Below are 15,028 nucleotides of genomic sequence, written 5' to 3' on the forward strand. Positions count from 1 at the left end.
CCTGGAATACAGTTATTGTTTGAAGCCAGAAATGCTTTCTCTGTGCCAACCCCACCTCTTGTTGGCTTTGTGCACCATCCAGAATTAAAGTACAAGAAAGTTACACCTCATGAATTAATGGGAACAATACACAAAAAGATTGATAAATTTGGTGTGTGTCACACAGTGTTTACACGTAAGATGCAAAAAATTTTAAGTGAGGGGAAAGAGAAATGCCTGCAGAGCAGCTCTTTAGGGAATAGCAGGCTGTGAGTTCAACAGATTTCCATTTTGATTGCTGCTAGAAGCACTGTGTTTAGTACATACACCCAAAGGGTGCGGGGGAAGGAACAGTTCTGTTTGCAAATTTGGCATAGCTGAGATTGAGAAAAGCAGCAAATCAAAAACAAGTGTACAAACAAAACAAAAGAATCAAAACCAAAGCTCTAAATAAGTTTCGAGTAGATTGGTTTTGATAAACTAATCTATTTAGAAACAATTTTGTTTAAGCTTGTTGGGAAAAATTGTTCAACTGAAACCCTGTGTAATGATTTCTAATTGTACATATCCAAAACAATTCAAGTTAACACATGAATATAGTAAGCTAGTAAACCTCATGTTACAAATGTGAAACTATTTTGGCAACTGTAGGAGCTTTCATAGTTATAACATTTCAAATAGAGTATTTTCCCAGTAGGTGAAACTGACATCTGTTACAATTATGGGAGAAACCCTCCCCGCCGCCACTCTCTTTTGTTTATAACCTACAAAGTAAAAAAAAAAGTGTGTGTGTGTGTCTCTTTCTTTGTGTTTCAGCCTCCTACGAAGAAATTTTGGACCCATTTCTGACCTAATCTAAAGAGCATAAAAGTCCATTCAAGTAACTGAAATTGAACCTGCTTCCACAGATTTTGAGTTTGTCTCATTATCTCTAATCAGTTTTGTTTCCATACATCTCACCACACACTGTTATTAATTTATGCATTCATTTTAGAATTTGAGGATCTACTTATTTATCAGTTCCAAAGATACTAATTTAATTAGTGTGCAAAATTAACCTTAAGCTTGAATCCTGAATACACTTTGTCAAGTTTGACCAGCATTAGTAAATAACACTAGTTCATCTACATTTTTCTCCCCTATCTACAAAGTTTTCATTAAAGCTGGAGGTGAAACTTTTTTTGCTCTATATGGATTTCTATGAACATTTTGAGATTGCTGTTGACCAGTGTCAAGATCAAAGTGTGTTTCTTGGAAATGGGTAGCTAGGAGCAACTCATATGGTATTTCCCTACTGGAAGTTAGGATACGCTATTGTATGTGGTTTCTCAGAGAGAAGAAGTGTGCTCTGATCTAGTGGTTCCTTAAAAAAAGTTTGACCCTTTTTGTCAATCAGTCACATCAAGGAATCACTACTTGGGTTGAGAGAACTTTCTAAAAGTCTCATGATACATAGTTGCAAACACTGTTGGGAAGTACAGCATGTGTGGATGTACCAAAATTATCCCAGTGTGGATAATCTGGAGAGTGGAGATCCTAAACTGCATTAGGAAGAAATGTGCTTGAAAATGGTTGTGTGATACCACACAGTTCAAAGCTCCAGTATACACAAGACCTGAGCAGCAACCCAGCATGAACACATCTAAAACACTTGCTGTTTGCCTGAAAAATAACCTAGTGCTCCTGCCAATCACTCTAACTCTCTTCCCCAAACATTCTTTAAAGGAAAACCAACTGTCTTAAATAACTTTCCAAACACAGGTGCACCAGATATCCCTCTGAGGCCAAGCTGCAGCCTTTCTAGTCTGCATCTCATCCCAATTCATCTCCAAATGGTGATTAATCTTATTTTTCAATGCTGAACAAGTAGTGATGGGATTTCATAAATATGCCAGACACCCTACAGTTCAGCTCAGATGCTACCATTACACTATTGGTAGTTATTAGCTACCTCCAACAAAGCCTGTGACATCCTGTTCCCTCCCTGATTAGGGGCTCTCAGGGCTAATAGAGTTTATCATACATACATCTTATGGTGAGTTAAAACATCAGTGCTGCTTTAAGAGAACAAAATACGTATTCAAAAGCATTCTTTTATGCTAAAATATCGATGTTTTGCATAGTACTGAAGGAAAAAATAGCTTGGAAATTTAATAACCATTTTACTCAGCGTGTTGCAAGTGAAATTTTATGAGCCTTGTTCAATCTTTTCTATCCCCGCTTTCTTTGCCAGTGGAGCTTTGCAACATAGTCAGGATTGCTTCCCATCCACTTGAAAAAAAGACAATTGTTTCCAGTGATCAATCAATACTTTAATCCACTTTGCTTTTTAGAGACACCAGTGTCCATTGCCACACTGTCAATGTCAGTTTGGACACAAGGGGTCTGCAGTTCGCTGTCTAAATGAGAAATGTTTGATTAGAAATGCCTGTGATAGCAAAGACAGCTGTGTTTAGTCACATGTCTTAAGACTCCTTCTCACTGTCAAGTTTCAGTGAAGATAAAGATTGAAACCTGGCATGACTGAGCTCTTCTGTTCACATATTAGGACCACCTTAAATCAACTTTAAAAAAATTAAACCACAATGCTTGTTATGCTAAGGATGTCTTGGCAATGCATAGCCCAATTAACTATAAGCTTTAACATAGTAGGCTCTTCTTGTGCCCTTTACCATTCTGTGATCTATCTTTTGGAAACTAACACTGTCTATACAGAGTGTGCCTGGAAAATGCAAACAGATTGGGTTGGGGAAATGCATTGACTGCATCTGGAACTTCCAGTGCCTTCCTGGACATTTTTTTCCCCCTAGTCTTTTGTGTAGCTCCATTTCTGTTCAGTGTTCTGATACTGAAAAGGTCTGTAGACCATTTTTAAACTCACTTGCCTTTGAACTAAGTGCAATTTACGAAGTGCACATTCAAATCCATCTTGGACTACACACTGAACACATTATTCACTTTCAGCTCCCTTTGCTATTTCCTTCACCCCTCAGTTTCTAGAAGGAAGCTGAATAAAACTGATAGGAACTCTGCTACTGATATACCTTCCTTATTTGTAATTTTTCATGCAGAGCAGGAAAGCTGTGTGTGTGCTTAGAGTATGAAATTTGTTTATTAAAGATATAAATAAAGAGGTTAAACAGCACTAGTCACTTTGCAAAATGTTCACAGCAAAGACTGATATGCAAAATTTTGGATGATCCCTTCTAGCAATAATCTCCGTGTAAGTGCCTATGGCTCTTGCCTCCCGCCCCCCCCCCCCCCATTGAGCACATTTATACATACGGGAGTCTTATGATCTAATGGTTAGACCAAGGGACTAGGAATTAGAAGACATGGGTTCTATTTTTGAGAATCACTGACTCTCAAAGAGACATGGAATAGTCACTGCCCCTCTCTGTGCCTTAGCATCCTCATTATAAAATGGTGAAAACAACCTTACCCAGCTTAATTAAATGCTTTGAGATACCTGAATAAAAGGAAGCATGTAATGAAAAATATTACTTCCAACCAGTGCTGGTCTAGGACTCAAACTGCATCCACCCTAATGAAAAATTGTATACCTAGATTGCTTACCCACTGCTTGGCAACATTTTCTACAGCTTTGAGTTGTTAGAGCCAACTGAAAGTCAAATGTATTAAACTTAACATGAAGAAAAGGTGAAAACCAATGTAATGTACAAAAACGTTACATAAAGGCTGTGAGTATCTTGCTACAGTACATGCTGAGACAACTGAAAGTGGTACATAAACCCATGGCAAGGATTCAGCTGAACCCTATTAAAGGGGCAGATTCTATTTTTGAATGAATGACTCTCATGCATACCCATAGTGACAGACAGAGTAACTTTCCAGGCCTTTAAACACTAACTTCGTCAAGTAGACTCATCATCTTGAAATGAAAAATATGGTTTCCAGAATCAGAGTATTTTAGAAAGGACAAAAAAGCCCTTTTGTTTTCAATAGCTGGTTCCACACCACATCATGATTTCTCTCTCTGACTGTGACTGACAGGGTTCTTTATTTTCAGACAGAAGGAAAAATAGTTAGAAAGTGGAAAATTTCCTTTTGCCACCATACCTCCAGCTTCTGTGACTGCTATCGCTGATGGAAATCAAGGAGAGTGGGATATAACCCTGGCTACCATTATTTCAGATTCCTTTCTCAAAATATTTTTTCTTTCATTGCCTCTACATATGACTGAAAAAGCTTGCAGTTGGCTTACTTACTTAGACCTTCCCATGGGGCTTCCTTAATAAGCACTGAACTTATTTTAAGATAACCCAAAGAATACAGCTTCATGTATTCAAACAGTCAAAGGATACAGACTTATTTTCATTTGATAAAAGTAGTCAGAGTAGTAATGAGCACCCAGAATTTAACTGGGTTAATTTTAGGTTTACAAGATAACTCACTACTTATATACATATACAGACAATAAGAGTGTCAATTTATGTGGGTGTAATCATTGTGTTATGAGTGCTGACAATAAATCCTAGGTGAAAAACTCACACGATTATTAGGCATGTCAATTCATATTTCTACATTTCAGTGACGACAACTTTACATGTAAATGTGTGTGCGTGTGTTGTGCTTTTCCACCTCAGTGGTAGACTGCAAAGATCTCACCATTCCTTTCTGAGGTGAACAACAACCCCAGAGCCATTTACCTAAGGAATATGTCTGCTAAGAAGGAAATTCATAATCAGGTAAATTACACAAAGTAATAAATTGTGAAATCTGCATAATTATTATTATTTTATGGTAACACACAGAAGCCACAACCATGATCAAGGTACCATTGTGCCAAGTACTGCTTAAAGAGATAGAAATGGTCCCTGCTCTGAAAAGATTACATTTTAATCATGGAAGATACATGTTTTACTTTCATGAATGTTATACAAATACATCTGATGAAGTGAGCTGTAGCTCACGAAAGCTCATGCTCAAATAAATTGGTTAGTCTCTAAGGTGCCACAAGGACTCCTTTTCTTTTTGCGAATACAGACTAACACGGCTGTTACTCTGAAACCATACAAATACCTGTGGCTTTGGCAGTTATTGTATTACCAGCTAAAAGGTAACTAAGGGTTAAATCAGTCTTAGGGTATGTCTTCACTAAACAGTTTAACCTGAGTGATTGGCACTGGGTTAGCCAAGCCTGGGTCTGAGCATTCCCACAGCAAAGCCATACCCATGTTACTGTGTCTCCACTGTTTCTGCACTTGCCCAGGTGTATCTGGGGGAACATCTAATGGATCTTTGTACTGAGACACTCTAGGATTCTTTCTCAGTCAATAGTCAGACAACCTGTCTGTCCTTTGGAGGGCAGGGAGATTGTGGGAAGGGCACTGGATGGCTTCTAGTACTCAAGTGATTTTGCTTGTATCTGCATTGCAAAATGTGTGGGTTCCAGTCTGAGTGAAAGCAGAGCTTGGGCTCTAACCCACTCCCCAGCTGAGGAATCTAGCCTGGACTTAAAGCACCTCCAAAACCAGGCAACAGGATTTTCTGTGTGTATGATAGGGGACTAAAATCTAGGTAAAAGTCTTTAGTTAACTGTGCTATGAAGACATACCTTTAAGGTTTGTCTACTTTGCAAACTTTAGAGAATTATCAGCTCGGATGGATATACCCACAGCAGCTTTGATTGAACTAGCATGCCAAAAACAGCAGTGTAGCATGGCTACATGGGCAATGGTATAGACTTAAAAAAATACAGGAAAAAATAATCTGATCCTCTAAGTGTCTCTCTGCTCAAGACAGACTGCCTACCTTTTAGAAAGTATCTTCTCAACATTCCATGAACTCTATGGAGGAGAGTTTTTGCATAAAGGTACAGTGTCCTAACAGACTATATACTTCATTTATGGAAATTCAGAATTGCCTATCACCTATATATTTGTCAGGAGAGATTCATGTTGATCAAGATTTTCTAGCCCTGGCTACTTGCATACCTTCCTAGCAATGAAAGGATTTCCCTAGTAGATTGCGTTGTGAGGATGAACAATTGTGAAGTGCTCAGCTATTATGGTACTGGCTCATGTAAGTACGATTGACCGATCACCAGATAGATTAGACAGATAGATCACTTGAATTATATCGGGTTTTATCCTACATTATTGTGTTTTACAGTTGAAGCTTGAAGTACACAATTCTGTCTTGTTCAGGGTGTGTTATGTGGTTCATAATTGTTAAAATAAAATATGCAGATGTATAATCGTGTGCATAGATGTTAAAATACAGCTAGAATGAAGGGGACAAAAAAGTCATAACATTTGTTACTGGAGGTAGGACCAGCGTATACAAAAACACAGATCCAAATGCTTGCAGATTTTCATTAATTTCTGCAGTAACAAAGTATAATATTTTAATATCACCTTCGACTATAATATTCCAGTTTGGGGTACAAACAAATCAGTCTGTCAAAAACACGGGCCATATTTTCTAGGCAATGATGTCCTTCTTTTCAGTCTTCCAGAGTTCCATATTCCACAGCACATACTGTATTAAGTATCTGGCATTCTAAAAAGAGAATGTATGAAGCTGCCAAACAATGACACTTGCTGCTCCCACATTCAGCCCAGTGATGAAGAAAAGTCTTTCATAACATGGAAGGTGTGAGATAGTTGCAGATGTGAGAGAGTGAGCTGGATCCCAGAAAAGTGTGTGTGCTAACACATCTGCCTGTAATTAAAAGCACACCAACATTTTCAGCATTTTAACAGGACTCAGACTGAAGGAAACAGAATGAAGAAACTTTTGTAGTTATAATTTTAACGTAATGTTTCACAATCACTGGCTATTAACATAACCCACCTTCTTCCTAATAAAATGTAAGAAAAGCATTCAAGATGTTTAACTGAACAATGCAAATTCTCTGGGCATTCTTCTTGGTAGATACTTGGGATTTTATAAAGGCAGCAGCCATAGCATGTTAAAATGCATCCGCCCACCGAGAGGCATCAGAGGGATAGTTCAGATTAATTTTTTACCATCATTCAACCTATCTGATTACTAATCCACAGAAAAAATTGAGGATGATGTCACAGTGTGCTATCAATTCTTTATCTACAATTGTAATTCTGCTGTTCTTTTGCTAAGAGCTTTGAAAATGCAATTTGATGAAATTATGTTTTTCATCTAGATTGACCTTGATAATGTTTTCTAAAATCATGGGGAAGGCTTCCATGCCTGCTAGGCTCACAGACTATCCAGAACAGGAAAAGGAATACAAAACACATGAAAGCCTAATGGAGATTTCTATTAATTCTTTTGGTCTAATAGTCTCTTCTCTTTCCACCTCACTCAAGTAAAAACTTAACTTTTATCAATTTTTCCATGATAATAAACTAAAGTAAGTTAATACGGCCAATTCTCTTATTATTGAATTAATCTTGGAAAACATTCATTACTTATATTTATGGCAAAGACACAATTCTAAATTTACTACCAGTCTGAACTACTAACATATTTTAACAAAGTTTGAAAAATAAACAAAATAGATGCATATTGTACAAAAGCTAAGTAGGGCATAAGTGATTCAGGGCTCAAAACAAGTGTTGTTTGCCTGCTAACTTGGCTCATGAGATTTCCATGGCTAGAATACCACAAAACTGAATCCTGGTCCAATTTAGAGGCCAAGGAATCTTCTACACTGCTCCATTTCCCACTGGCTTGAGATGCCAGCATTTGGCCTCATTCTCCTCAAATATTACCCTTATGCTCATATATGGAAGATTCCACACTCCATGTTGTAGTGGTTACTGAAATGAGCGTGGTTAAATAGCACAGTAAAGTCAGGACAGAACAGTATTTTAGAGGCAGACAATATCTCCAATCTAAACAACCCTACTAAAAAACCCACATAGAATGGGATATACCTTCCAGTGTTCTGCTCAGACGCAACTATCATTTTGTCAATAGGAGTCTCGTGCCCAACTGTGCTGATCTGCCTCTGCCCAAAATCTGATTCTGGATAGCAATAAGGCCTTGCATCCTACCTTTAACTCTGCCCTATAAAATAAAGTTGTATTTCTAATGCAAAAAGAAAAGGAGTACTTGTGGCACCTTAGAGACTAACCAATTTATTTGAGCATGAGCTTTCGTGAGCTACAGCTCACTTCAATTCCAGTAACAAGTAATATTTTGCAGATCCGTAGCATCTTCCATCTCATAATCTCAAAGAATTCTATAGACATTAGGCCTAACAACCCTGTGTCAAAAAGTATTATCCCCTTTCACAAACTGGAAAAAATAACTGAGTTGCCCAAGGTCACACATCTAATTAGTAGAGAAGCTAGGAATGGAATCCAAATGTCATAATGCCAGACCTGTTCTTTAACAGCAAGACAATAGTCCCAAGACTGTTCTATATCCTTTTTGAATGATTACTCAGAAAACTGCACAAATTCTTTCATGATTCCTTTTGCTTTCATTTTATTTTTAATTTGTTGTCTTGATCCATTACCTGTTTCGGTATTGCTTCCACACAGAGTGACTGATGAGGTACATACTCATGTTACATATATTTGACACTCTCCGGGTCCTTAATGTGTTTTCCAGGCTCAAGTTGTAACACAAACCATCGTCTTGGCAGTCATGTTTTCTGAGAAAGTCAGGTAATTATGTTTCTGAGTGTTCATGTATTCTTTGTAAAACATTAAAGTCAAAATCTGAGATCCCCTGTAAAGACTCATGTGCGAGGGCAGGATTCCAATTCAAAAATATCCAAGGAAGATCTATTCCAAATTCATATCTTTTTACATAAGTCTGGGATAGATTAATTTATAAGAGTTACAAAACCTTCCATCAATTCAAATTAAACAACTCAATTCCTAGGAAGCCATTATATGTGTCATTTATGGGGTCATATTTCAATTTCAGAATTTCACATTGACTCATATCTCCTGTAATGCTTAAGCATACCAGGACTGAAAAGTCCAGCTACATTTTCTGCAACAAACATATCTCCAGCTACCAGCCTAGATGAAACTAATAGTCAAGGCATTCATACAAGATAACTGAGAAGTCATCAGTAAATGGAGCTCTGAGTCTACCAGATAACAAGTCCTTATTATCGGTTTACAAAAGAGAAACATGACAAGATGGTTTGCAACCAATGAGGAATTATTGCCTTATTTGGTTTAATCTTATTAGATCTTATTCAGTTACCTACCTCTAATACGATCCCTAATCTTAAACTTTTCTTGAGCTACCCTCAAAAATATTTTGTTGCACACTGAAATCCTCTCTACTCATTGCCCAACATCCCATTTTGGAATAATACAATTCACTTTCTCTTAGAAATTGATCATGTCCTTAGTGTTGGGAAGCAGTTTACAAAACACCACCTTATGAGCATCCCCCAAGTTTCAGAACTGATTCTGACTCACATCTCCCATTTTACAAAATACTACACAATGATCCTCAATCAAAAATCACATCTCCTTTCTATTAGAAGACAATTGCTATATTTGGGGCCAGCCCTCAGATTACATACTAATTTACCCCATCCAGAGAAATATGGGATGAAGAACATAATCATACCCGGAAGAATGGAAATCTGTTTAAGATATGGCAAAATGCCATATTAACATCTTCACCACCCGTTGTCCACTGCTCAACAAAATTATAACTAGATCTCATTGGACTGCAGCAAGACTCTATTAAAATAAATTGCAAAGTGGTTCCAGTGTCACCACACATGACAGCATGGTCCTTCAACAAAATTATCCTGCTCTAGCTATTTTCCAATGCCTCTGAAAACCAGCCTTAATCAAAATGATCTTAAACAAGCCCTCATCCCACTAGAAGATCAATCCCCCTCTCTTTAAACAAACAGAATCAGATCTCAATTCTCCATCATGGAGAAGATAAGGAATAATCTGGACTAATTAATGTACTCGAGAGCCCTTGCAAGATATATATTAGCCCATAAATCTCACCTGTGAGGATTTACACCACCTATTCTCCTACACATCCGTACTCCTACAACACATTTCTCTTCCCTATTTTTAGCCCTTTTTCTCAATATTCTTTTTTCTTGCTTACGTTCAAATACCCACTTAAGTAGCCCACCAATTCATATTCATCAGCAAGGATCAATAGTTTGGTATATAACTACCTAGTTTATTGTCAAGTGACAGCATTTTTTTTTTTGCTTATGTACATGATATTTTTAAAAAATGTCAAGATGTAGAGCAGATTTTTCCATTGCAAATGACATTTGTTAATTCCCCTGCAGTCATTTTATTTTCCCCAGAGTTTTTGTTTGTGTAATGTTCCCGCACCCCTGAACAAAGGAAAATTAGTCTGTGGAGTCACATAGGGAAATGTTTTGGTTCATCTGAAAAACCATCAGAGCGGAGCATGTTGTAAGGGCGGGAAAGAGAAAAAGATCAATGTTATGGATTCTAAAGCAAAATAATTGAGTGTTGGTGGATGTATGCAATATTTTATTTGAACAGAAAGTGTATGTTAATAAAAAACCCAAATGATGTTTTTGATAATAGTCCCTCTTCCTGGTACAGACTTCTGGGTGTATTTTGGTAACTTTTCCAGCAACAATTGCAACCTAAACATTCATCTTCATTTTGAGGATTCCCTTTTATATTTTAAAAACAGAATGTTACTCTATGGAAGAATCAGAAAAAAAAAATCAACATCTGAATAATCTCTCCACTAAATGGTTATCTGCAAAAATTAATTATGGAACAAAACAGCTAGCAATAAAATGGGGTTGCTTGGTATATTAATCACTTGCAGTGCAACAGGAAACTATCTATTATCAGGTCAAAATCAGTCTTGGTATCACAGTTGAAAGATGATGGACAAGTTCATATGATCTGCACAAAATGCAATTTCACAGGATATTTCCAAGATGACTATTTTCTTATGCATGTGATGCTACGTTTGTGTATTTCCTGATCTTCTTGCTAAAATGAAAAAATGTCTAGTTTATTTATAGCACCTTGATGAGAAAAGTTTAAACTGCTTTGATGGCCTAGAGGGACAAGAGCTTAATCACAGATTATCAAATCAAATGGGAAAAGAATACATTGTTGGCTACCAAGTTTTCAAATCTGTGTAATGAATACACTACTGGTCAGGAAACACCTGAATCACACTCTTCTCATCAAAATGCACCAGAAAAGAAAAACAGAAGGAGAAATGTCTGTTGACATTTAAAACACATCATAGAAGATTAGGGTTGGAAGAGACCTCAGGAAGTCATCTAGTCCAATCCCCTGTTCAAAGCAGGACCAACACCAACTAAATCATCCCAGCCAGGGCTTTGTAAGCTGGGCTTTAAAAACCTCTAAGGAAGGAGATTCCACCACCTCCCTAGGTAACCCATTCCAGTGCTTCACCACCTTCCTAGTGAAATAGTGTTTCCTAATATCCAACCTAGACCTCCCCCACTGCAACTTGAGACCATTACTCCTTGTTCTGTCATCAGCCACCACTGAGAACAGCCGAGCTCCATCCTCTTTGGGAACCCCCCCATTCAGGTATTTGAAGGCTGCTATCAAATCCCCCCTCACTCTTCTCTTCTGCAGACTAAATAACCCCAGTTCTTAGATTACTGATGAATTTTCCTGTAGAGGCCTATAGTCTGTAACAAGTATGTTATTATAGTTTGAACTTCAACCACTTTGAAGTTGCCGAATCTCTGAAGGGGAAGAAAAAAAACCCACAGCCTCCTCTGAAATGCCATTTGTCAGTTGAACCTTTTTGTCCCAATCAATTCCAAATGTTAAAGACAATAATTAAGTTCTATATTTCATTGGAGTTACTCTGAATTTCCACCAGTGTAACAGAGCAGATTTTGATCACTAGATTGGGTCAAATGTGACATAATTTACCAGCATAGATTTAATAATTAGCTCACCAAGGCAACAATTAAGAAAATCTCAATAGCCATTAGTCATTGTGATATTTCTCCTACACTCTCATATGTACAACCTAATAGAAACCTCAAACTATTGATATTTTACTGTATAAACAGAACAGCAGATAAGCAATATAGACAGTAAAGTACCAACTTCCTTGAGGGCTTTTGGATAACAAAGAGAATGAGAACAAAGTTACCCGTATTCAAAACAAAAGAAATGGAGTATTCTACAATCATGGGCCATATCTATCTATCTCACAAATGTGTGCTGTACATATATGTTTAATTTTACACATGTACATTCAAACAAGAACTGCACTCTTCTCCTGCCTTCCCCTCCACCCCCCACTATGGCATCATCTGGGGCTCTCTGCCTTCTTTCTCCCATAGTCTTGGAATTTGTCCAGATGAACTTTGAAAACTGTTTACCCAAGGTCTTCTTGGCTTGTTTATCTTTTCAATTTTAATTAAGAAAGCTAAGATTGCAGACATTTACTAACTTTTGAGTACCTGATTTTGAAATCTTAATGTTCCTTAAATATAAGCCTAAGTAATTACTTGCACACAGAAATATATACATATATATAAAAAAAAGCCAGAAATTCCATTATGGGGCATCAGATTGACACCCACATGGTTCATCAACAGACCTCTGCCTTCCACTTGAGTTAACAGAGTAACTGACAATAGTAGTAGGATGTCATTTTCCAAGGGGACCAGCATTAGAGGGGGATAAGATACATACTTTGCCAATAGGTTTCACAGATATTTGCTGACCGCAGACGAATGGTGAAAGTCTAGTTTTGGATTCCATTTCAGGCTGCGGAGGGGAGTGTGTTCTAGTGTGCTCAGTACTGTCTGTTTCCCACCACTGTCTCATTGGCCCAACCCCTTTCTCCTTGTCTGCCCAGTCCTAGCCTCCACACCAGCTTCAACATCTCAGTCCCAGTTTTTCCCTCCTGGCTTCTTATCCAATTTATCTTTCCCTTACCTCTGGTCTCTAGTAGTCACCCCTCCATTCTCCTCTCCCCAACTGAATCCTAGTCCCAGTCCCCTCCCTGGGTTCCTCATCCAATCTCCGCCCTCTGCAATTCCTTGCCCCAGTCTCCTGTCCTGTCCCAGATCCTTGTCAGATCTGTCTCCCCTCTCTCTGAGCACACCTTCTCAGGTGTCAGGCCTGACGTCTTTCATATATTCACAGGTAAGGGCACAGATAACATGATCATCTTGTCTGATCTCTTGAATATCACAGGCAAAAGGACTTCCCTGAATTAAAATACATGTTCTCATTCAAACAGGATTATCTTGATTTAAAAATTGCCAGTGATGAAGAATCCAACACAACCACTGGTAAGTTGTTCCTTTAGTAACTAGTTAATTACCCTCATTGTTGAAAATGTATGTTTTACTTCCAGTCTGAATTTGTCCAGCTTCAGTTTCCAGACACTGTATCTTCTTATACATTTGACTGCTAGATCGAAGAGCCCATTATCAAATTTTTGTTCCCCATGTAGATATTTAACTGGGGTGTAATTATGAGATTCTTCCACACTCCAGTACTTAGGACTTCCACGGCTCTGACTCAGCAAATCCAATTGGTTTGGCATCTGCAGTTCTTCCCTTCCAGAGTCTGTGACCAGTGGCAAACAGTGTGAGCAGAGAGCCTTCTTAAAACCAAAAAAGTATTGCTTAATTTAATCTGCAGGACTCTATCATATCAAATATAAGCTACTTGTCTTCATTCTCAAGGTCCTTCATGATCTAGCCTCACCCTATCATCTCTCATTCAGTACCGAAAGGTCAAGTCCCACCTCCGATCAACCCATGATGCCAGCCTCCATTGCCCACTTGTAATTGTTGTTTATACAGTGGGAAAACTGGTCTTTTCAGCCACATTACTGATACCTTAAAATTCATCCCAAGCGTTTAAACACACTATATTAACGTAGCTTATAAAAAAAGCCCTTTCCTTCAGTTTATCTGGCTTTTGTTTTCTTTAAAGTTATCATAGGCCCCTTTTTATTACTGTGTTTAAGTCAGAGTTAACATTTCTCTCTCTGAGGATTAAGGAAACCAGTTCCGCCAATAACTGAAGTCATCTCCATATAATGGTTGTGTCCCTAGACAGTGTCCCTACAAGTGTTGTGTGAGTGCCTTGCCAAAGAGCCCTCAGGCCTGGCTTGCAAGTATTCCTTTGCGCTGAAAGTGAATAGCTGCTCAGTTCTGCATACTTCTTCGAGCCTAATCATCTCCTTTGTAATGGGAATTGCATTGTGGCTCTCCCATTACCAAAGCTTCTAGGATGTAGTGCTTAAAGTGTGATGGGCGCCATGGACCTGCAACATGAAATTTCTAAAACGCAAGCTGGGACATTGAGGGGCACAGTCTGGCTGGGGGAAATTTCTTCCTATTGGCTGTTTTCCCCAGCTGCCTTCATCGCTGGGAAGAGGAGCCAAGCAGGGCTGCTCTGGAAGCAGGCAATGCTCTCTCCTCCTCCCCCCTTTAAGAGCTGTCACCATTGTCACTGGAGGTGGGGGGTAGAACCCTGCGTTGGATTATTTTTGTAATTCTGCTTCCATCCTGCCCCATAATACCCTTTCCCACCTGCTCCCGCATTGTTTCTTGCATTTTTATTCTGCTCCCACACGCAGAAACCTTAGATCCCATAAATCCCGCAAGACAGACAGATCGATTAATACATAAACTGATTGGCTGGTTAATATATTATATATATGTAAATGGAATTCAGACAATCTTTACCTCTAAAAGAATGAAACAAAACTTGCATAAACCATGTAAAAAACCCATTTTAATTCCTGTTATAAGACGTCACCTCTTTCTATCCCTCACTTAAAATGAAGTATTAAAAGTTTTAAAGTGTTTTCCCATAAATCACCACAGTCTGTTTTGTTTGCCCACCCAATGCCACCCGCAACAAAGTACATTTTACCTGCTCCTGCTAGTATGGCAGTGGGTCATGCGAGACCCATGGATTGCCAGTCCTGCTGTAGAGCTCTGGGGTGGCGGAACAGAAAGAGCCCAGCAACTCAGAGAAACTGCTCCCTCCTCTGACCAATGGGATGATTCTTCTGCTTCTCTCACCTCCACTCCACTCTTTCTCCCTGCAACACTTAGGGTATGTCTACACTACGG

This window comes from Eretmochelys imbricata, chromosome 10 (genome assembly GCF_965152235.1).
Source record: "Eretmochelys imbricata isolate rEreImb1 chromosome 10, rEreImb1.hap1, whole genome shotgun sequence".
NCBI lineage: Eukaryota > Metazoa > Chordata > Testudines > Cheloniidae > Eretmochelys > Eretmochelys imbricata.